The sequence below is a fragment of the Loxodonta africana genome, chromosome 14 (genome assembly GCF_030014295.1).
Source record: "Loxodonta africana isolate mLoxAfr1 chromosome 14, mLoxAfr1.hap2, whole genome shotgun sequence".
Classification (NCBI taxonomy): Eukaryota; Metazoa; Chordata; class Mammalia; order Proboscidea; family Elephantidae; genus Loxodonta; species Loxodonta africana.
Window position 1 is genome coordinate 8,077,989 of NC_087355.1, and position 24,499 is coordinate 8,102,487.

The 24,499-nt window shown below is 39.9% G+C and overlaps 1 long non-coding RNA gene across 1 annotated transcript; it reads left to right on the top strand.

Annotated features, from left to right (window-relative positions):
• Positions 1-315: 315 nt before the first annotated feature.
• On the top strand, positions 316-22,705 carry LOC111750053 (uncharacterized). The gene is made up of 3 exons (XR_002785176.2): positions 316-542; positions 11,035-11,132; positions 21,518-22,705. It is a non-coding gene; the product is annotated as an uncharacterized LOC111750053 (long non-coding RNA).
• Positions 22,706-24,499: the final 1,794 nt, after the last annotated feature.

The window sequence follows — 24,499 nt, forward strand, 5'->3', positions numbered from 1 at the left end:
GGGAAGGGCGACCGGGCCGGAGCCGGGGCGCTGGGACCCGGGAGCCTCCGCCGCTCCGAGCCGCGCTCCTCCGGGCCAGCGCGCGGCACACAAAGGGCCTGGGGAGCCGGAGTCCAGAGTGATCGCGGGGCCCGGCGGGAACCGCGCAGCGAGGGGGCGCTGTGGCGCGCCCCGCCCCCGGGCCGCCCTGGCCCCACCCCGCGCCCGCCGCCCTCTACGCGGCGGTCCCCACCCTGTAACTGCGCCCCCACCCCCACTCTGGGTTCTTGGCAGCGGTGGCTTTTCTGCGCAACGCTGCTACTGGGGGCCTGCGACCCGAGGCAGCGGGCTGGAGGGAGTGCCGCCCCCCACCCCCTTGTGCGCTGTGAGTGGGCAGCTGTCCGAGGGACCGGAACTGCTCGCCTAGAGGTGGATGGGTTGTGAGAGTCGGCCACTCTTGTCTGTCTCTCCCTTGTCTCCAGCTAGGCACCTCCCCTGATCCGTGTACCTCTTGGACTTGCGAAGGCCAAGGCTGCCTTGGGGAATGGCAAAAAACCAGAAGGGTGAGTCAGAGCACACGATCCGAGCTAGTGGGAAAACACGCGGGTTTGCTAGTTGCCCCTCGTGGGATTCTTGTCATTTTAGAACTGGACCCCAATAATGCGGTTGGGAGGCCCGCAGAAGACCCTCAGTCACCCTCCTCTTTTTACCTTTCGGTAGGCAGGATGAGGAAATCGCCAATCATGTCTTCCCAACTTACCTCCCAAGACTGGAAACTTGTGATTTTGTGTCTCCTGGTGGTTGGGATAGTTTGGGGTTTCTTGGCGCTGTCCAACAGATTTTATGCCTGGGCCACTGTCCTTGGTGGGAAGTACAAAAAGGAATGGGCATAGTTATTTACCTTCCCAAGAGGGTCCCTGGTTGACACAGTTTGTGATTGTCTATTAAAGATTCGAACCCATTCAGTGGCACGTGGAAGAAAGGCTTGACGATCTGCTTACCTAAACATCACAGCTAAGAAAACACTATAGAGCAGTTCTACTCTGTAACACACAGGGTCACCATGAGTAGCAAGTGACTCAAAGGTAATGGGTTTGGTTGTTTAGTTTGATTTCCAAGGAAGGAGCTCACCTGCATATTAGGGCCCAGCCAGAAAACCCATTGCCATCCAATTTTTCCAAACTCAGCTACTCTATAGGACAGAGTAGAGCTGGTGGATTTGAACTGCCAACCTTTTGGTAGCAGCCAAATACTTAACCACTGCACCACCAGGGCTTCTGTTAGGGCCTAAGACCCTTCAAAAGAGCCGAGAAGCACTTCATCTGTTCTACTTATCTCTGGCACTGAGGAGGGTACTCAACGTTCTGCCACCCTACACACTCTTGTAGTGCACGTTGATGGCCGATTACTCTGTGGAACTTCCCAGAGATAGGTTGCTTCCTCTGCAGCAGAGGACATTGGTCACGTAGAAGCAGAGAGATTTGGGGACAAAAATCTATGAGGACACCATAACAAGTGACAGAATTAACACTGGTGGGGGTCTGTGTATGATTGCTTTAGGAACTGTTGGTTAAGCATTGCATTGCACTCCCCTGTATCTTCTTTCTCTTAAGCCATTGTTTTCTCCCCTTCAGCATTTTTATAAGTAGCGAAAATCCAGCTTTCTCTTTACCTTGGAGACTGAAATCATGGAAGGGGGTGTGGGGGGAGGGAGACGTGAGACAAAAGTATTCCTTTCCGCTGGACTGAGAGGAACCTCCGTATTCACAAGAGTCCTTCAAGGCACCGAATAAAATACGAAATAAAAATTATGTTCTTTCTCCTAATAAACGTCGTTATAATAGTCAAATGAAGTTTTGTGGTTTGTGACATCAGCTTTCAAAATTCGGTTGTAGATGTTAAAAATGTGCCTGTGCATATTTCCTGCCACAATAAATTAAAATAAAGCCTTTTTGGTTTACATTAAAGGTTTCAAAGCTTACATTTCTGTCATTCATTCAACATTTATAACTAACATCTTATTTCAAAAATTAATTTCTAAAAATTCTCTTAGAATCCATAGCTGATTTCTCTCCAATGACCTTGGGAGTATCAGGGGCATGATATGAAATGGTTCAGGGCTGGAGCCGTATTATCATTATCTACATCTCAAAACTCAAGGGAAGGTATGATGTCTCCCTTTTGCTCTGCATACCTGCTACTTCACCTATAGAGAAAGCATAAATGCATGGCACCTGTACATCCCTCTACTTCATCAAGGGCCTGGTTTCTTCCACGTGGAGTCAAAGTGGCCTGATTGTGCATGGCGTGGCATGATGGATTAGACTAGACTATCAACCCCACTCATACACAGAGAGTAGGCTATGAAGCTTATCTCAGTGTAATCTGAAAAAAATGCTCTCTTTATAATGCTCCACTCTAGGCCCATCAAACATTGAATGGATATACCTTTACCAAGATAAAGTTGGGGAAAATTGAGTAGCTAAACCTCTGCACAAATCTTATTAATTTAGAAAATAGAAAAATAGACTTTGCACTGCTTCTCAATTTCTAGAATGTATGACTCCATATCCTGGCTGAATTTACACATCTGTTTGTTCATTCATTTGTACATTATTCAACAAAGACACACTGAGCAGTACAAAACACTATGTTATATACTGTGTTTAGGTATGAAATATAAAAACAAATTAATTATAAACTGTCCCTACTTTAGATGAGTTTATAATCTTCTAGAGCAGTAATTTCTAACGATTCTTGAAAATGGAGTTACCTTAGCAGCTTAAAAAAATACTCATGCCTGGATCCTATCTCCATTTGTTGTGGAGGAAGTACTTTTTGTATTGTTTATTGAGAGAGCAATTCCTTTACACATTAAGAACTGGTGCACTTAAATTATGTGACACATGACCATAAAAACTAGGGGACTTGTCAGCAGTACAGCTTCAACTTTATATTATTACAGTTACTGATACAAAACAATGATGTAAACCAAAATGTGGATAAGTTACGCCAAAACAAAAGGCAATACAATCCAGAAAACAGAAAGAACACACACACGAGTTAGCACATTAGCTATTACAAATAACTCGACACAAAGTGATATGATAACCTGAACCCCCAATTTCCGACTTAAAGCAACCTCGTGTATATCAGAATGCAACATTACCCGTCCTGTGCCATCCTCACCATGGCTGACATACTCAAGTCCATTGTTGCAGCCACTGTGTCAATCTGTCTCATTGAGGGTTCTCTTTTTAGCTGGCCCTCTACTTTACCAAACTTGGTGTCATTTTCTAGGACATTGTCTTGGTCATCTAGTGCCGCTATCACAGAAATACCACAAATGGATGGCTTTAACAAAGAGAAATTTATTGTCTCACAGTCTAGTAGGTTAAAGTCCAAATTCAGGGCATCACCTCCAGGTGAAGGCTTCTCTCTCTGTCTGCCTTCTCACCAATCTTCCACCAGACTAGGAGGTTCTTTGCATAGGAACCCCAGGTCCAAAGGATGTGCTCTGCTCCTGGCATTGTTTTCTTGGTGGGATGAGGTCCCCAACTCTCTGCTTGGTTTCCTTTCCTTTTATCTCTGGAGGGAGAAAAGGTGGTGCAGGCCACACCCCAGGTAAACTACCTTTACATTGGATCAGGGATGTGACCTGGTAAGGCTGTTTCAATCCCACCCTAATCCTCTTTAACATAAAATTACAATCACAAAATGGAGGACAACCACAGAATACTGGGAATCATGGCCTAACCAAGGTGATACACACATTTTGGTGGGGACATAATTCAATCCATGACAGACATCTAGACATCTAGGACATCTGGTCTTTCCTGATAATGTGTCCCAAGTAAGGAAGATGAAATCTCGCCATCCTCACTTCTAAGGAGCATTCTGGTTGTCTTCCTCCAAGACTGATCCTGCCCCAGATAACTCTGATTTAATTCATCTAAGATGGGGCCTGAGGGGTTGGGATTTTGAAAAGCTCCCAGTGGTTTTAACTTGCGGCAAAGATTGAGAACCTTTGGTCTAGAAGGAAAGTTAAGGTAGACACAAAGAGAATGTTAAAACCCCCAAATTTTAGTGACAGGCTGGATTGTTTGTTTTTCCTCAGTTCTCACAAGGGGTCACTGAGGATCACCATCCCAGGACCCTATCATCTGCACTACCCTTTTAGTGACTGGCTTTAGCTATTTACAATTGATTTTGGCCAGGTAGTCTAAGTAAACATCCTGCATGAACTGATGTATAGTTCTAGATTACAATCTATTCATCTGAACTAGGAACTTAATATACTCTAATGACCAGAAAATGTGTGTCCATGAACAAAACATTGTACTTAATTGATGTAATAATGTCAATTGTTTTCATTAGCAGACTTCAAGTTGGCTTTTGATTAATGGCCATCCCATGCACAATGGAATTCAGATCACAACAGTTTTCATTGGCTGATTTTCAGAAGTAAATCACCAGGCCTTTCTTCCTAGTCTATCTTAGTCTGGAAGCTCTGCCAAAACCCTGTTTAATATCATAGCAACACACAAGCCTCCATTGACAGGTGAGTGGAACTGCCCATAAAGTGCATTGGCTTAGAATTGAACCACGGTCTTCTGCATGGAAGACAAGAATTCTACCACGAAACCACCAATGCCCTCAATAATATCAATGGCTACCATTTATGAAAGGCCTGCTGTGTCCTAGACCTGGTCCTTATTTCTTTACATTTAATTTCACTGTCTCATTGAATTTCACAAATTACTTTGGAAGGCCTAACCAGTAATTAAAAACCATACTCAGTATTTCCTTTTTTTGCCTCGACATTACCTATCTTCACTTTAATTATGGTTTCATAAAGCATTTTGTTTTCAAGTTTGCAGTTATTTTCATTGACTACATTTTATGTTTACTGACTCTTCATATTATGTAGGTGAGTCCTAAATCTTGTAGTAATGTGTCCAAATCACATACAGAATGTGTTACTTTGGGAAAAATATCCTCTAGAGAGTTAATCCTATCCATAATTTATGAGAGTCTTATAAAAATTATTCAACAAAAAAATGGCATTTCCAGAGATAATGCCGTGGTAAGATTTTGGAGTTTTTTTTTTTTTTTTCCAGGTGGAATTCTCTATATACTATGAGAATAAAACATCAGATAAAGAGATTTATTTTCCAATACCAAATCTTAAAACTAAAATCAAAGCATGCTATATTTTATAACTAAATTAATCTCCAGTCCTTCACTGGCCTCTTCTGATTCAAGGGTGGGTGGCACAAGTGTAAAGCGCTCAACACCTAACCAAAAGGTCAGCATTGGAATCCACGCAGAGCTGTCTTGAAAGAAAGGCCTGGAAATCTGCTTCTGAAAGGTCATAGCCTGGAAAACCTATGGAGCAGTTCTACTCTGCAAGACATGGAATCATCATGAGTTGGAATCCACTGACGGCAACTGGTTTTTTTTTTTTTTTTGGTGTTCAGTAGTACTTGAGGTCACACTCTCTCTAGCAGAAGAAAGCCTCTCTCATTCACTTGGCATCTCATTTCGGAAACCCTGGTGGCGTAGTGGTTAAGTGCTGCTACTAACCAAAGGGATGGCAGCTTGAATCCACCAGGCGCTCCTTGGAAACTCTACGGGGCATTTCTACTCTGTCCTATAGAGTCGCTGTGAGCCAGAATTGACTGGACGGCACTGGGTTTGTTCTTTTTTGGTATGGGCCACTTTGTATTATAATGCATCTCATTATGCATGTATAATATCCAAGTTTATCTTCCTAACAAGGTTATGGAATAAAGTAATTATGTTTGTTTTCTTAGGACCTAACCAACACTGAAGGAGCCCTGGTGGTGCAGTGGTTAAGAGCTTGGCTGCTAACCAAAAAGTTGTGGGCCACTCCAATGGGAAAAAGATGTGGCAGTTTGCTTCTGCACAGATTACAGTCCTGGAAACCCTAATAGGCAGTTCTATTCTGTCCTACAGGGTCACTACAAGGGAATTGTCTTGATGATAATGGTTTTGGTTTAAGCAATACTGAGCCCCATACCTTTTAAAAGTTAAAAAAAAAAAAATCGTTAAACTCTGGGGTCTTAGAAGCTAGTGAGCAGCCATCTAAGAAGCAACTATTGGTCTCTCTCCATCTGGAGCAAAGGAGAATGAAGAAAACCAAAGACTCAAGGAAGCAATTATTCCAAAGGACTAATATCCCACATGAACTACAGCCTCCTCAAATCTGAGACCAGAAGAACTAGATGGTGTCTAGGTGCCACTACTGACCACTCTGACTGGGACTCGGATTGAATCGCTGAAAAACGTGGAAAAAAAAAATCCAAATTAAAAAAAAATTAGACCAGACTTATTGGTCTGAAAGAGACTTGAGGAACCCCTGAGACTATTGCCCTAAGACAACCTTCTAAGCTGAAACTCTCCCAGAATCCACCTTTTACCCAAATAACAGATCCCCCCAAAAATCCAAATCCGTTGTCATTGAGTCAATTCCAACTGATACTGACCCTATAACAGGGCTAAAAAATAAACAATAACATCCATGTAGAGTGTGAGATCGAGAGGGCAACATCTACCAAAACCAGAGATAAGAAGGCAGAGAGGGACAGGGAAACAGTCCGAATGGAAATGGGGAACCCAGGGAGGAAATAGGGAGAGTGCTGACACATTGCAGGGATTGCAATCAATGTCATGCAAGAATTTGAGTATGAATTACTGATTGGGAAACTACTTTTCTATGTAAACTGTCACCTAAAGCACAATAAAATGTTCAAAAAAATCCAACAAACACCGTTAATGGTTTTGATGGAGAGTGTTTACATTTCCTCAGTTGTGCCAGTTAGAATTTACTATTGTCCAGAGTTATTTAAATTTTTTTCTCAAGTAGTTTAGATGTAAAATAGAATGATATGCAATAACTAATATAATGCGATGGAAGAACACAGAGTACTGAAGTTTATTTCCTGGGGAGACTAGTGAAAAACGACTAGATTGTAAGTCTTTCAACCAGAAAATAAAGGATTTCAGAATGACGAGGAAAGTTTGAAGGAAATGATACAGGGTCCACAGATACCTCACATGGCACTAAATGACTCATAAAATGCAGTATCTTTTACATAATACAGAAAGTGTGCCATGCTTGCACATCTACCATTGAGTGTGGTACAGTACTTTGATCTTCAACAATATACGACATTCGTGGCATAATAGCTATAATAGGACTATTCAGCTATTTTACAAGGCAATAATCCAGTCCTCTCTCATCAGGATAAACTGTGAGGACAAATCCTTTCAAAATCAGAATTAGTTCCTTGTAGAAGAGTGAGGCTACAATTATCCCTTAAATAGGAGCAGCTGCAACATGGTAGCAGCCTGGCGTGTGGCAGCAAAGTGTTTTTCCAAAGCAATTAAATGGATTTTTTTTAAATGCAAACTAATATTCTATAAAAAGTCAATTGGAAGGTGAGTAGGTGTGGAATTGCTGAGATGAAAGAAACAATCATTTTGCTTACCTGAGTTAATATTCCTTCCTTGATAAATGCTATTTTGGTGAAAAATAGATAATCAAGGCTCATATTTTCCTGTGAAGTGGGGGCCCAAAAAGGAATGAGAGTAATAATAGTTCTCTTGTACACAATACGTCTTATTTTGAAATGTATTTACAACCATGTTTTATTATCGTTGCTGTTCAAAAAGATATGATCAGTCAATAGCAACACTTCAATTTAAACAGAAAAGTTAATACTTGGGCATCAAAATATAACTCGCAGGATTTATACTAGCCAGCACTTACGTCCATAGTGAGACAAAAAGGAATGTGATCTTAGTTTTTACCATCAAGATGATTAAAGGATTGGAAAATAAGACCTTTGTGAAAGATTAAAGGCCTGTGTGGAGAGGTCAATACTCAGAGGCAATGTGATCTCTTCAAATAGTGTAGATCAAGAGCTATCTCTCAAACAATGGGAAAGAACACCTCCACTGAAGATATGAAATGGGGAATAAACGCAGTACTAGAGCATTTAGGATTTCAACAGACATGAAAAAGAATTTCCCCCAGTGTGGTCTTGAATATATTGCCAAAGTACATTTGTGTGTTCTTCACAGGGCTGATTTTAAAATCTTTGTACTCAATGAAATCTTCGTACCCACTGACACCACTCCCCTTCTTGAAGTATGCCTTCCTTATATAAGATTGGAGACCCTAGGTGGTGCAAACGGGTACCATGCTTTGCTGCTAAGCGAAAGGTTGGAGGTTCAAGTCCACCCAGAGGCACCATGGAAGAAAGACTTGGTGATCCACTTCCCAAAAATTAGCTACTGAAAACCTGTGGAGCACAGTTCTTCTTTGACACACCTGGAGTCACCATGAGACAGAAGTGACTCCATGGCAACTGGTGTTTACGAAAGACTGAACGGACACAGGGGCTGAACTTGCCTCTAGTTATCTACAGTGTTCCTGTGCTCACCAGTTTTGGATAGCATAAAGTGGACTTTGTCTAGACAATGAACCAAGGAATCTCTTGTAGTTCTTTGAAGCCTAAAAATCCTTTCTTTAACATTAGGTCTTGTTCGTGAAGATTTTTAAGGGCTTTAATTGAGGAGAAAAATAGCAAACATCTGATTTTATAGGCAAAATTTAAGATATGATATAAAACTATGAATTGAAATGATTAATAAAATTCTAGGAGTTTTGTAACCTTTTTTAGAAAGATAGCCTCGCATGATCCAAACCCATGGCTGTTGAGTCGATACCTACTCATAGTGACCCTATAGGGTTTCTAAGGTTATAATCTTTATGGAAGCGGACTGCCACATCCTTCTCCCCCAGAGTAGCTGGTGGGTTTGAACTGCCAAACTTTTGGTTAACACCTGAGCACTTCAACACTGTGCACCAAGGCTCCTTCTCACACGACAGAGATTGCTTTTTAGGAAGCCCTCACAGCCAAAGATGAAAGAAAAGTAATCCTCTAGCCTTACTGTAGAGTAGTTTAATGCATAGATAGCCTTCAATTCAATAATTCAAAAATCACAGGTTTTTAGGACAGCAAGGGGCTGACTCCCCAGCTTCCCATTCAGGCTGATAGTTGCTGCTGAATTCCCACCTCTTCCATGAAATCTTCCAGGGCTTACTAGGTAGTCCCACCATTTATTTGGTAGGAGTTACAAAGTCGCCCTCACACTGCCCAGTTTAAATTCTGTTCTTGATCTCCACCTCAATTAGGTACTCACTGCTTCCGTCTACTATAGATCCACTTGTGCTTGACCTTAGTCGTTGCTGTTCTTATGTGTCCTCAAGTTGGTTTCTTGAAAATCGTTGCACCCACTGTGTCAATCCATCTCACTGATGGTCTTCCTCTTTTTGCTGACCCTCTTCTTTACCAAGCATGACGTCTTCCTCTAGGGACTTGTCTCTCCTGATAATATGTCCAAAGTATGTGAGAAGTCTCACCATCCTCGCTTCTAAGGAGCATTCTGACTGTACTTCCTCCAAGAGAGATTTGACCTTTACATGATGCAATTACCTGTCTATCCATGTACTTCTTCAGTATTTCCATTTTGTTCCTAACGGCTTTCAAGGATGTTTGTTGGAATAAATGTGTTTGGCTCTGATTATAAGGTCCTGGAGGGAAGAAAAGGAGCCCTGGTGGCCCAGTGGTTAAGCTGCTAACCTAAAGGTCAGTAGTTTGAACCCACCAGCCACTCCCAAGAGAAAGATATGGCTGTCTGCTTCCATACAGATTGCGGCCTTGGAAACCCTACGGGGCAGTTCTTCTCCAACAGCACCCAACAACAGAGAGAAGGGGCAGACAGTCTTTGAGTAAGACTGATTGTTCCCATATATCATCATTCCACAAAAAGTGCTCTTTGCACAAAGATAACTAAACTTGGCATACTTGTTTCTTGGTACCAACTAATACAAATTCAAGATGTCATAATATGTAAACAGTTCTACTTCATTAAGACAGCTTGGCAAGAATAACTACAGTGTCATATTTTCTTTATTGTTTGTTTATATTGTTGTAGTCTAGTATCACTTCTAATTAAGGAAACCATTATTAAAGGCCCTCTAAGGCCTCCTCTTTGGAAACCTTGGTGGCTTCGTGGTTAAGTGCTAGGGCTGCTAACCAAAAGGTTGGCAGTTCGAATCCACCAGGTGCTCCTTGGAAGCTCTATGGGGCAGTTCTACTCTGTCCTATAGGGTTGCTATGAGTCGAAATAGACTCGCTGGCAACTGGTTTGGTTTTTTTTTTTTTTTTTTGATTTTAAGGCCTCTATGAGTCGGAATCAACTCCATGGCAATGGGATTTGATTTTTCTTTTTTTTTTTTTTTTTAATATGTCATGTGGTGTGGAGCTCTGATGGCGTAGTGGTTAAGAGCGTGGGTGCTAACCAAAAGGTTGGCAGTTCGAATCCACCAGACTCTCCTTGGAAACCCTATGGGGCAGTTCTACTCTGTACTATAGGGTCACTGTGAGTCAGAATCGACCTGACAACAACTGATTTGTTCTTGGCTATATGTCATGTGCCTTATGTACCAGTGTATGTTACCTGTTATTGTTCCTCCTCCTCCTTCCACCTCCTTCCACCCACGGTCTTTTTCTTCCCCTCATGCTCCTCATCTTCTTGGCTGTGTTACCCACTTATGTTTTCTGTGTGGCTTCTATAAGCATTTGTAACTCCTAAAACAGAAATAATCCAGAGAATAAGTGGAGAAAAGAGCATTTAAACAGAAGGAACAGCATGAAAAAACTCAGAGGGGCTTCGAAGACAAAGAAAACCTAGAAGCAGGAACGGCAAGCATTTGTGTATCTGCTGTAGCTGTTAAGGTACCAAAGCGGGGAGAGAGGAAGGATGGGTACCTAGGAGCAGTGGCAGGAGAGGCAGAGAGGTCGTTCCATCACTGAAACCCTTGTTCCCCTAAGAAAGAGCTAGAACTTTGTCTTGAAAAGATTGGCGAGTCTGAAAGAGTTTTAACACAGGGACCAGAGTTTGATTTGTACTGTAATGTTTTATGGACGATGAGATTTTCACTGGTTATTTCTATTGCAGGAAGTATCTCATAAGCAACTGCAGGAGCTGGTAACTGTAGAAGAGGCCAGATACTTCTTTTTCTGAAATCTTGTCAACCTGCCATTTCAGCAGTTGTGGTATGTAAATATACCCAGAAAAGAATTCCGTTGCACTTTGTGACCCTTTGTGATCCACCTCTCTCTCCAGCTTCATGTTTTCTCAACCTCACGACCCCCTGCCTTCAGACCCAACCTCAGCAACTTAAAGCACAGCAAATACCAAACTAAATAGACCAGAGCCCCATAATCACAACTCTGAAATTCAAAAAAATTTCAGACAAACTTCATGTTGTTTTACGACACATTTGAAAGTAAAGCTACAGGCAGCACCTACTCTGAACCAAGAGGGTCTTTACAGAATCGCTTGATCCTACTCAGTGAATGTTCATGTTTTCCTACAGAAATATCATTGCACTGGATTACAGGGAGCTGCTTCATCCCCTGTATGGACAGAGGGTATGTAATATACTGTCTGATCTTTCAAAAATTGAAAAAAAAAATTGTGAATTTCAAGACATATTTGGCCTGTGGGGACCTGTACTTGTAGTAAGCTAAATTTACTACAAATTTTCTGAAGCAGCTCTATCAAGAAATACTTATGATAAAATCCACTAATTCTAAATGTATACTCTGATGAGTTTTGAGAAGTGCAAACCATCACCACGATCACGATATCGAAAATCTCCGTTCTGCTCCTTTGCAGTCAATCATTTTCCCCAACCCTCAGCACCCAGAAACCACTGACCTAATTTTTATCACTATAGTTTTGGCTCTTTTCTAAAATGTCATATAAATAGAATTATTCAGTATGTGGTCTTTTGTATCTGGTTTCTTTCCCTTAAGATAATGCCTCTGAAATTCATCCCTGTTGTTACATCTGTCAGTAATTTGTTCCTTTTTATTGTTGAGTAGTATTCCATTATGGATGCAACACAGCTTTGCTTATTCATTTGCTGGTTGTTGGGCATGTAGGTTCTTTACAGTTTTTAGCTTCCATGAGTAAAAAAAAAAAAACAAAAAACGAAAACCCTGAAAAACAAATCTGTTGCCATCGGGTCGATTCCAACTCATAGTGACCCTATGGGACAGAGTAGAACTGCCTCATAGGGTTTCCAAGGACCACCTGGTGGATTTGAACTGCCAGCCTTTTGGTTAGCAGCCATAGCTCTTTTAACCATTATGAGTAAAGCTGCTATGAAAACTCAAGTACAAGTATTCGTATGGATATATGTTTATTTCTCTTAGGTGAATATTGAAGAATGTGACCACTAGGTTACACGGTAACTGTATGTCTAAACTTATAAGAAACTAACTGCCAAACTGATTTTAAAAGTGACTCCATCTTTTTTTCGTTCCTACCAGAAATGTATGAGAGCTTTGATTGCTCCAAATCCTTACCAACACTTGGCATTATCAGTCTTTTTAAAGGTAGCCATTCTAGTGGGCTTGTACTGGTAAGTCGTTTAGTATTAGCCATTCCAGTGGGTTTGCATTCATATTTTATTAATATACATTTCTCTAGTGACTAATGGTGTTGACTCTTTTCATAAATTTATTTGCCATTAATATATCTTCTTTGATGAAGAGTGTATTAAAATATTTTGCCTATTATTGTAATTTTATTTTTGTTCACTTATTATTGAGTTTTAAGTGTTCTTTATATATTTTGGATCTAAGTTCTTTATGAGGACTTACAAAAAAAGCTACTAGAACTAATAAAGGAGTATAGGAAAGTTATAGACTACAAGAAAGAGTCCCTGGGTGGTGCAAATTGTCGAGCACTGGTCTGCTAACCAAAAGGTTGGCAGTTCAGACCCACCCAGAGATCTCTTTGGAAGATTTGCTTCCAAAACATCACAGCCTTGAAAACCCTATGGGGTGCAGTTCTACTTTGCACACTTGGGGTCTCCATGAGTCAGAATTGATTTTGACAGCAACTTACAACAGCAGCAACAGGATACAAGGTCACTATATGAAAATAATTATATTTCTGTATAATAGCAATGAACAACTGGAAATTTTAAAACATCATTAATAATAATGTAAAAAATGAAATAGTCACAAATTTTACAAAATCTGTGCAGTAAAAATTACAAAACAGTGGTGAGAGAAATTAAAGGTCTATGTAAATGGAGAGACATCCTATGTTCATAGTGTGGCGGCTTCAACATAATTAAGGTGTCATTCTGGCCGCTATAGATTCAACGCATTCCCTATCAAAATCCTAGCAGGTTTGTTTTTGTTGTTGTTAAATATAACAAGCTTATTTTAGGATTTATATGGGATTTCAAAGGGCCCAAACAATTCAGAAAAAGAAAAATAATGTTAAAAGAATTACACTACTCCATGTTAAGAGTTACTCTAAAGCTACAGTAATCAAGGCCACATGAAATTGTCATAGGAATACACATATAAATCAATGAAACAGAATAGAAAGTCGTGAAATAATCTCACACATACATGGTCAATTGATTTCATAGAAAGATGTCAAGGTAATTCAATGGGAAAATGATAATTGTTTCGGCAAATTCTGCAGGAACAATTCCATACCCATGTGCAAAAACAAACATCAACTCTAACCTTCACAGCGTGTACAAATATTAATTCTAAGTGGAACACCAAACCAAATGTGAGAACTGAAACTATAAAACTAATACAAGAAAACATAGGCTAAAATGTTAGACAAAGCTTTCTTAGGTCACAAAACACATTGGATTATATAAAAATGAAAAACTTGCTTTTCAGGAAACACTGTTAAGGAAATGAAAACACACACTATAGACTGGGAGCAAACAGTTATCCTAAAAAAGACCTGTAGCCATCATGTTTTTTGATACTTCTCTACCTCTGTTCATGCTGCTTCCTCTGCTTGCCACACTCTTTCCGTTGGTCTTTGAATGAAGAGCTCCTATTTCTCCTTTAGACTCAGCTCAGGCATCAGGAAGGCTCACAGACCCTCCAACTCTCCCCTTCCAGGCTGGTTAAAACATCTATCACACTGTGCCTTCCCAGCCAGTGTACATGTCTATTTTCTGTACTAAAGTTACTGGTTCCTTGACAGCTATCACAGGTTGTTAATGAGTCTTCCTCCAATCCTGACGCCCTGTTCTTCATATAGTCAAGCTCCTCAGATTATTTACTCAGCATACAGGTTGAATAAGCATGGTGAACGGATACAACACTGATTTTAAACCATGCATCTCTTGCTCTGTTTGAACAACTGGCTCTTGGTCTATGTACAGGTACTGCATGAGCACATAGTGCTAATCCCTTTCAAATCTATGTCGTCTTCCTATTTTCTGAGTAAACAGGTGCCTATTTCCAACTCTCTACCAGCTAGATCTGCAGGCACTCACACTCAGCACGTAGAAATACAATTGTGATCAATGCAACTCATATATAAATCATTTCCTCCTGGAATACATATCTCATTTAATAGTAATACTCAACACCCTGGTATATCAATTATAAACCTTGCCTTCACCTCCCACCCTATAAAACTATGACTTACTTTCACCTCCCACCCTGTGAAAAATATTACTATGTCCTTGCTAATCTACCTCCTAAATGTAATTCACATCTGTATCTTTGCTCTTTTCATAATCCTGGTTCTCATCATTTCTCACCTGGAGTATTGCTGTAGCCACCCATTGTATCTCCTCACATGCAATTCAGCATCTACAATGGCACCTTGACTGTTATCCTAGAAGACAGATCTGAGCACAGCATTGCCCTGCTTAAGCACCTTCAACAACTTTCTGATACCCAAACACAGTAACTCATTTGCTCTCCTGCAAATAGCCACATGCACCTTCCTTCTTTTCAAGCATTGACACCTACTCCCTGTGTTACTATGACAACTCCTATTACGTTTCAGACCTAAATTACACATTACTTCTTCGGTAAAGTCCTGTTCAAATCCCCCATCCCCACACATGAGCACTGCCTATTCCTTCATCACTGTGTTGTAATGATGGGTTTATAAACTAACTCTTCTTCTTCTCCTCTAGATTATATCTCGGTCATCTTTGTATTCCCCAACATCTGGTATAGAAATGAATACCATCACTAGTTTTCAAAGTAGAAGTATTTCTGATTTTGATGGACTAGCTTCTTTTTTTTAGCTTCTATTAGGTGTTATTTGGGAATAGTGTCATGTATTTTACGGTGAATACAGTAGTTAAAAAGAAAGATTTAGCCACTTCCTTAGCAGTGGTTTATCTCTCCCTCGGAGAAAACCAGAATGAGTTTTTTAATAAAATGATTCAAAAGGTACACTGACTCTTCAATTTAATTATTTCAATTCCTTCAAAAAAGGTCTTTCAGAGAAGCTGCCACTTGGTAAAATGTGATAAAGCTCCAACACATTCTAAAAATTGTAAATTAATTTATAAATTTCCATTTGGTGTTTAATCTGCTATTTTCATATATGAAAACTCATAAGGCTGCTTCCTATTGATTTAGTATCTTTGCATCTAGAGTTTTGGCTGGTATTTAATCTCCTTCTAGAAGCTTCCAGAGGGGTTTCATGGATATCAGTGAATGTTTCTCTTTTTTCCGCCTTCCCAGTGAAGTAAGGACTCCTTAGCCCAGTGTTCTAGCTTAGATTTCTAGTCTTGTCTCTTTCATTTTTTGTGTTCCAACTACAGCAGGTATTTCTAGCTTCTATGTGTTTTTTCATAGGCAGTGTCCTGCCCTGCCTTCCATTTCCCTCCGTCATAATCCTAACTAACCCTCTTGCCTCAGCCCTCATCTCAACTGCCACAGCCTTCCTGAAACCTCTCCTGGTCCTTGCAGTCAGATCTGAGCCCTCATCCCCTGTTCCCTAGCGCACTTGTTGGTGACACCTTAATGGGTCTTCTCCTGTTTCACCTTGTACTGCAGCTGTATGTACTTTGTCTTGTCTCCTTCTCACTGAGATGACGTTTCCTGGGAAGTATTATCATGTCCTGTTCATCTCCAAGACCCTGCAATGTAAAGCACAATTTCTTGAACATAATAACTACTCAATAATTATTTGCTTAATTGAATTGAGTTAAAATAAATTCAAACAGCTTCCCTTTATTATGTGCTGACAAAATAATTATTATAAGTTCACTATAACAGTAAGTAGTAGAGCCAGGATCTGAATGCAGGATGTTTGCTGCACTTCAAACCCCTATATTTTCTTGCTGCCACAACTAACAGAATTGGTATTGCAAAGTTGTTGGTCCAGCTATATAATTTAGCTCTAATCACTATGACATAAAAATTGTCCAAATAAGACAACATTTCCTCCTTGACGGAGTATGGAAATAAATGGTTTTATTCTTCTGTGATGTTATTTTCAGAGTATACCTATCTAGGAACACTGCTTTTGTAAATTTATTGTGACCTTATCATCTATTGTCTATCTTAATTGTTTTATGATATACATGTGTGTATACATTTTTTTATAGACAAACATTATATATATAGGCATACATACATTATGTATATATATGTATAAACATACAGATACAATGTCACTTACTATATACTATGGCATAGACTGGGCCTGATTTGAAGAAGTGGTCTAAAAATTCCTTGAACACTGCTCAATAGCGCAGCAGTGGCTATGGTATATTTAGTGCCAAGAACATGGGATTTCTATTAGCCTGAAAGTAGAACTTGGGGGCTTATTCTGGGTCTTTAAGCTTCAACAAGCAGGAGGAAGTGAGGGAGCTGGAAGACATCATCTTAATCTCATTCTTTAGACTTGAAAATTCAATAAAGGAGTCTGAAAGATAACATTAACTTAATCTGTCCCTACATAAAATAACCACTTGTTCTAACTGAAAGCATTATTTTATTCATTTTTGGAATATGAGAAAGAACTGACCGAAGCAGGAGGTAGCCTTGAGTGCTCCTTCTTCATTATGGGATACACTTGAACTGATTTTTCCTTAATGGCTAGGCCTTTTCTAAGGACGAGAAGGAGCAGGGAGTCTCTTTTACAACGCCCTTAATAGGTGTTTGATAGCAACATTCTCCTGACATGTCTGAAATTCTTCTGTATTTGCGGTTGAGTTCATTTTATTTTTACCATTTGTTGTGTCAAATCAACTTGCAGTTTTCCATCACTTAATTTATTGAGAACTCCCCTTAAGCTGAGTGGCCCTATGTTCAGAATACTTAAGTAGGTTTTTTTTTTTTTTTTTTTTTTTCAATTTTCCTTTACAAACCAGTGTAGTTTCCTTTCTAAAACATTTGGAGAATTTGAGGTTCTGGCAGGACTCAGAGACTACAAATCATATTAACTAATATGCTTTGCCAAGCGATCAGACAGAAAAAGAACCGTGCAGAAATGAGAAATGTCGACGATGTTGGCCCTTGTTCTGCAGAGCTTTGTCTGTTGCCATCTAAGAGGGCCAATGTCAATCCCAATCCCAATTCCAATGCCAATGTCGGTGAGTGCTGGCTCCGTGGATGGCATGGAGGGATGCTGTCTCTTGCTTCAGGCCTAGAAAGATCTCAGACCCTTTTATACCACGACAACTTCAGCAAACAAGTTTGCCCTTATATTTGATCTATGGTCCCTCACAAATAAAGGAAGGTCTATAAAGTTTCATTTATCTGGATAATTAAAAAAACTTGTGAGAACATGTTGAAGAAAACTTTCTTTTTTCCCCTTTTTTAGTTGATACTATTTAGCTTTGTGTTCCTTACCTTGAAACTTACCCCAATGCAAACAACAGCTTCTGCCAAAATACTTCTGTACCCTTGGTGATTGTATGCACTTTCTGATGATGGGAAGAGACTGGTGTGGGCATTAAGAGGGCAGGATCTAGAATCCAACCAATCTGGGTTTAAATACAAGCCCTGCTATTAACCAAACTTTGGGAGAGTTAAACCTTTGGTGATCCAATTATTTTTTCCTTTTGAATTTTTTGTGGATACCATGTGTTTTCACCAATGGAAAGCAAGCTGATTAAAGTACCAATTCAGAATTTTTTTTATGAGTTATCGATTTTGATACCCATGATCTGGCATCACATATGTCCCAGCAGACACCAGGACATAGTAAATTCTACCATTAGGAGTCAATGAATGCATGGTAAAATAACTTATAGCAGTTTGAATCTCTTGAAAAGCACCACTGCAATACATTACTCTTCATTGGAAAGGCACTATTTACCGTTCAGAAGCTGGAAAAGAAGGGGGCCAGAAACACCTGGAAACAAGGAATGGCATAAAGGAGAAAATGGCCACTGTGCCTGACTGAAGACTGACAAAAGCTTATTCTCATGCTAAGTACATTCTCATGAGAACATAGTAACTGGGAAACAGAGTGAGGAGGCTTATCTCACAGAAATAAAGGCAAACCTGTCAAAAGTTTAGAAAATTCACACATCCAGGGGGCATCACCTAAGACAATGCTCAATTTATACAAAAATTAGGCTCCCACTCAAGGTTTTTTAGTTTCATGAATTTCAAAAGTTTCCTATTTTGAGGCTAAATGCATTAAAATTAGGTTAACTCCTCCCTGAAGCACCTCAAAAGGCATAAAAAGTGGTTGGGATACCATATGTCCCACGAGTCACCAAAGGGTTTAACGGATCTTTCTGAGCCTCAATTTCCCCATCTATGAAACAAGGATACCAATAAGAGGGCAATACATACCTTATGGTAGAGAGAGTCCCAAAGACTATACAATAATAATTCTCATTTTTTTTTTATACTAGGTATGAGAACACTGGTGGTGCAGTGGTTAAGAGCTCAGCTACTAACCAAAAGGTTGGCAGGTTGAATCCATCGGCTTCTCTATGGGAGCCCTATGGGGCAGTTCTACTCTGTCCTATAGGGTGGCTATGAGTCAGAATTGACTCAACAGCAACGGGTTTGTTTGTTCGGTATAGCAAGTATGAGTTTAAGCTCCTTGAACGTATTACCCCACTTAATTTCTTATACCATGAGGGGGCTCTATTAGCCCCATTTCCTAGGCGGTGAACAGGAAGTCAAGAGCAGTCAAGTAGCCACACCCCACAGCAAGTAAGTGGAGGGCTGGGATTCTCTCAGGCAGGCTGGTTCTGGAGTTGCACTTAACTCACTTTGGAAAAACTGCTTTCTCACCAGTGTCCCCGAAGTGATTCATGGTGCCATCAAAACACAGTTGCAGGTGAACTCGATACACAGTGTGTGCCTGCGGTGCGCTGCACCACTTTGAAGTCATCCAGGACTGGTGAGGGCCTTGGCTTGACGCCTGCTTGTGCAGGTCCTGGGTTAGGGCCAGTGGCAACACAGTGTGTGTGTGTGTGTGTGTGTCGGGGGGTGCGGACCACACTGGGTGACACTGTCAGAGGGGGTGACACCTAAATGACTGTTTATAAAATTTTTGTGTAGTGTTTAAGCAGAAATTTAGTATTTTTTATAATAATATCCATGTAGTTAGTTATAACAACAAAAAAATTTTTCACAGGCCCAGTTTACATGTATCAATATACCTACAAGGCTAAAATTCTATGTTTCTTTACTTTTTGAACCTTCTAGCGTGCTCTGGTCAGAGCTGCCCTTATCACCCACTTACAAGGTTGCTTCCAGTCACGTGGTTTTGTCTGCATGCTCTACAAGCAGTTGTTGTTTTCGTTGCTGCTGGCGTTTTTATAGTAGCTGATTTTGTCAAATTTTCTGTGGTTTTAGCTATAATATTGTGGTAATTAGTATTTGTGAGCCAATATCAATATTTTTTTTGAGAATGAAGTGGTAATTAAAGGAAAAACCAAACCCGTTGCCTTCAAGTTGATTCTGACTCATAGTCACCCTGTAGGTTAGAGTAGAACCGCCCCATAGGATTTTCGGGAGTGGCTGGTAGATTCGAACTGCCAACCTTTTTGGTTAGCAGCTGAGACCATAACCACTTGCCACCAGGGCTCCAGTTAAAGGAAAGGAAGGAATGATATACAGGGACTATGATTTACGAGTGACATTAGTGCAAAAAACATTACTAGGGATTCTGCATGGTCTAGCGGAGGAGAAGGTCCATGGGGGGGGTGACACCACGAGTTACTGCACTTGGTGACACCAACCCAAGTGACGCCACTGGTTACGGCACATGTGTTTGGGCATGGTGAGACCCCAGAGCCAACCTGTTCTGAATCTTCCCTGGAAACCTGAAGGGTGGATCGGTTTTCCTTTCCTCTTTTTCTTGCCTAATGTTTTCGCACTTCACCCTTCCCCTCCCTCCACTATCCTTAAATATCATCCCCCAGACAAATAAAGGAATACTCCTGAGGCTGTATTTAAGATCCTGTGGGCTGGAAGGCTGAACAAAACATGTCTAGGTTAATAGTTAGACATGTTCTTGGCTCACCTCCATCTCAAGATTCTCCCCAAACAGTACTCTCTTTGTGGAGTCTTTCTGTACCTCTGGGCCCCAGCTTGAGTATTTCTTCCTATTTTTCTACCTTTTCCATATGCTACGCAGTAAGTGTGTTGGTTTACCCTTTTCAACCAAACACCAGACTATAGCCTTCTTGGGGACAGGATTTTGACTTGCCTGTCATGGTATCCCCTGCACTGTCTAGCATAGTGCCTTAAAAAAAGAAGCTCATTAAGAGACATGAAGTGGCTGTGACTCAAACCACCCCAGAATCCAAGTCACAACGCAGGTGACGGATTTGGAGAAAATATTTGCAGTTTATATAACCAAGTATTGTCATCCATGACATACAAATAATTTATTCCAATTACAAGTAAAAAGAGCAAAAATCATTAAAAATATTAAGAGGGAGTGAATAGTCAATTTACAGAAGGGGAAATACAAAAAAGCATAGACCCAGAAACATGACAAAAATTCTGATCCTTACTAGAAACTGTGAAAATTTAAATGAAAATCCCCCCCAAAATGTTTTTAAGTAAATAGGCAAATACTAGAAAAAGATTGATTTCCAGTGAAAAAAGGGGGGAATTTTCAGATAGAATGAGTAGCATGAAGGAGTGTGAAGTTTAAAATCATATTTTTTGTGCAATTCTGTATAGATAAAGATACATATTAGGTACAGATAGATAAACAGCTAGATAAATTACAGATAGGTCGGTGGATGTTTCAGAAACAAACCAAGAAGGATAAAGTCTAAATTGTTAACAATGTTTACCTATAGGATTGGAATGGATGGGTGGAATACAATTTTAAAAGGTCTGGGATTATAGACAGTTTGTTCCTTTTGTTGTTTTTCAGGATTTTCAAATAATAATAAAAATATCAGCAATGTTGTATACAGAAAACATCGTCATCAGTGGCAGAAACTGATCAGATGCTTCCCAGTCCTGTTTTGATTCCTGGGTAGGCAGGAAAACTACCTTTCCAAGCTTCCCTTGCAGTTCTGCTGAGGCTATATGATTGCATTTTGGCCAAAGGAATATCAGTAGAGGAAAATAAAGTCATTTACAGGTTTGGCTGTAAAATGTCTCCCATTGTCTTCCTTACTCTCTGTCTTTGTGGTCAGCTCGTTGAATGCAGAGGATCTGGAAGAAATTCTGAGGCAGCTTTCTGAAGTGGCAGAGACACATGGCGGAAGGAGCTGGGATTCCTGAGTCACCATGTGGAAGAGAGCCAAACAAGATGGATGCCTGACCTGCATCTGACTTTTTTGTGTTAAGCCACTGTTTTGGGGTTGTTTGTTCCAGCGATTAGCATTAATTACCCTGAAAAACGTATCACCAACAGTAGTTCTTTTTTAGAAAGTACATTTAGTCCATTAAAATAAAAAAGTCTGTCTCCTTTAGCCCAGAAATTACTCTTTCAGAAAGCAAACATATAAAAATAACATCATCAGAATGCAAAGATACATTTGTGATGATACGTTTGCAATAGGAAAAAAAGTCAAACTGTATTTTCATTCATGGGGAATAGTTAAATAAATTATGGCATATTGATTTGACTAAACAGTACACAGCCCTTAAGAAGCATGATCTAGCTATATGCGTGGACCTGGAAAGATGCCAACCAGATAAAGTTATTTACATAAGAAAGTTCAAACCATTATCTACAGCATGGTTTCTCTTTATTAAAGTTACATTTATAGATTTTTATGCACTTACAGATGTGAATAAACAAGGATAAATTAGGAAAATAGTTTACATAACTTTTATTTTTTCTTAAACAGTAGTTATCTGTTAGGTAGATTTCAAAAAGATAGTCCCAGTTATTCATCTCTCTCCTATCCAAGCATTTTGCAATGTGGGTTTGCAGTTCCTCCCATCAGGAGGTGGAGTCTGTTTCCCTTACCATCAGTCATGATTGGTACTGGAATTTTCCTTGGACAAAAGAAAATAGTGAAAATTGCAACATGTTAGTTTCAAGCCTCAGACTTAAGAGGCCTAGCATATATCCATGCTCTTTTTAAAGCCCGGTCACAATCCTAACAACAAGAGCAGACCAGCACACTGGAAGAGACCACCAAGATCAGCAAAGCCAGCCAGCAGCTGATCTGACAGCTAACTGCAGAAATACAAGCAGACCTAGCTGAGACCAGAAGAGCTGCCCAGTCACACTACAGACTCCTCTCTCACTCCCTTCCCTTCTTCATCCCTTCTTCTTTCTCTCTTTCAATGTATATATTTAATTGCCATAAATGATGTAGGGTGCCCTGATAGCCCGTGACATCTACCAGGATTAAGCCTGCAGTCACTGACAGCAGGAAAGACACTTCCAAGCTCTAGCAACCCACAAAGCAAATGGGTCCTTTGTGAAGCCACTGCACTGGAGAAAGTAGTGTAAAAAGTATCATAACAAAGCAAAAATTATTCTCTAAATAAAACAATCTCTTAATACACTACTTTTTTCCTGCAATAGATTTTACCTGCTTCTATTTTCTTTAAAGCAAAAAAAAAAAAAATTTTTTTTTTTTGCCTATTTCCCTTTTGTCCTCTGGTGTTGGTTACAGAGACCATTGAGACGTGTGCATGTTTCTGTGGTTGCCTGCAGCATACACACTCAGACTCAACAGATCCTCTGACTCTGGATGTAAAGGGAGCAAAGAGGTGTAAAGCTTTTTATCTGGGGTTTGAAGGAACATCTTGATGGGGATATCACACAGTTTCACCTAGATGGCCACATTCTCACATGAGCGGCTTTGCTCAGGATGAGAAATCCTTGTGAATAGTTACAGCAGTGCAACAAGAAGCAAATGAACGAGTAGTCCACAGACTGCATCATGGGAAGAATTTTTTAGGAGAAAAAGTTTAATTTCATGTCAGTATGATGAATAAAACTAACAGAAAGCTGGTGATTTCACCAGTTGCATTAATTTATTCTCAGAGCCCATTAAATAATACCCGAGAATTCCTCCAGGTAACTATGAGCTGATCCATTTCCGGAGGAGATGGAAACAAGTGATTTGAGTCAAACAAGGTGTTGGCCCAGAAAATAGTCAGTGCTAAACAATCCCCAAACAGCCCTTGAGTGGAAGAACAATATTCACTGTAAAACAGCCAAATTAAAAGCCATTTAAAGTCAGAGCTCAATATGGTATTTTGTCTTTCAATAGAAAGCATGAAATTGTATTAAAGCTTGTTCTGATTATTCAAAAACATGGAAATAAGGATCTTTTCCTTTGCAGAGCAGTGTTTGCAAAGCAGAGGCCTCATTTGCTGCTACATTTCCTTGCATCATTACATAATTGTTTCCTTGTATGCCAGTTATTCCATGGGTATTGAAGTGTGCTGGGCTGGTGAGCTAATCCTGAGTCTCACTGAACACAGTGCTGTGCTTATAGTCAGATTCCAAAGTATTTTTGACGGGAAGGATGAACAGAGCTCCAAATCGGATAATTAAAATCACCTGATCTTCTAACAAGGGAATGGGTTAAACACAGCACACTCAGTTCATGTTCGCCCTCATGAGAAATCAGGATATCACGTTAAATCTTGAATGATACATCACTTTTCACCTATCGCACACACTGCAGTGAATTGTAAATTGCTACAACCTTTCTAGAAAAGCAATTTGGCAGAATGTATCAAGAGCCCTAAAGAGTTCATACCTTTGTCAGGATAATGACACATGTAAGAATCTATTCTTAGGAAATAATCAGAGAGATAAAGGTTTCTATACAAGAATATTAGTTGTAGCACTATTTATAATTGTTAAAATACTAAGAAGCTACCTATGTAAAAATAGGGAAATTTTAGATAAATCATGCTACATTTCTATGATTAAATGCTGTAAAGATCAATAATAATTACATGCTTGGAGAATATTTAATGACATGCAGAAAGGTCAAGTTAAGTTTTGTGTTTTTTTTTTGCTTAAAATTTTAACTTTAGTGTGATCACAAAATTGAGAGGGAGAGTGAGAGAGAAATGTTCAAAGAAACCTCTCCTGATATAGCAAAATAATAATTCAAAAAGAGGAACTGTATAAAGTACATCAACAGAAATATGTTTACTGTATAGTGCATCTACTGTCAAAGTAAAAGAATTCATTA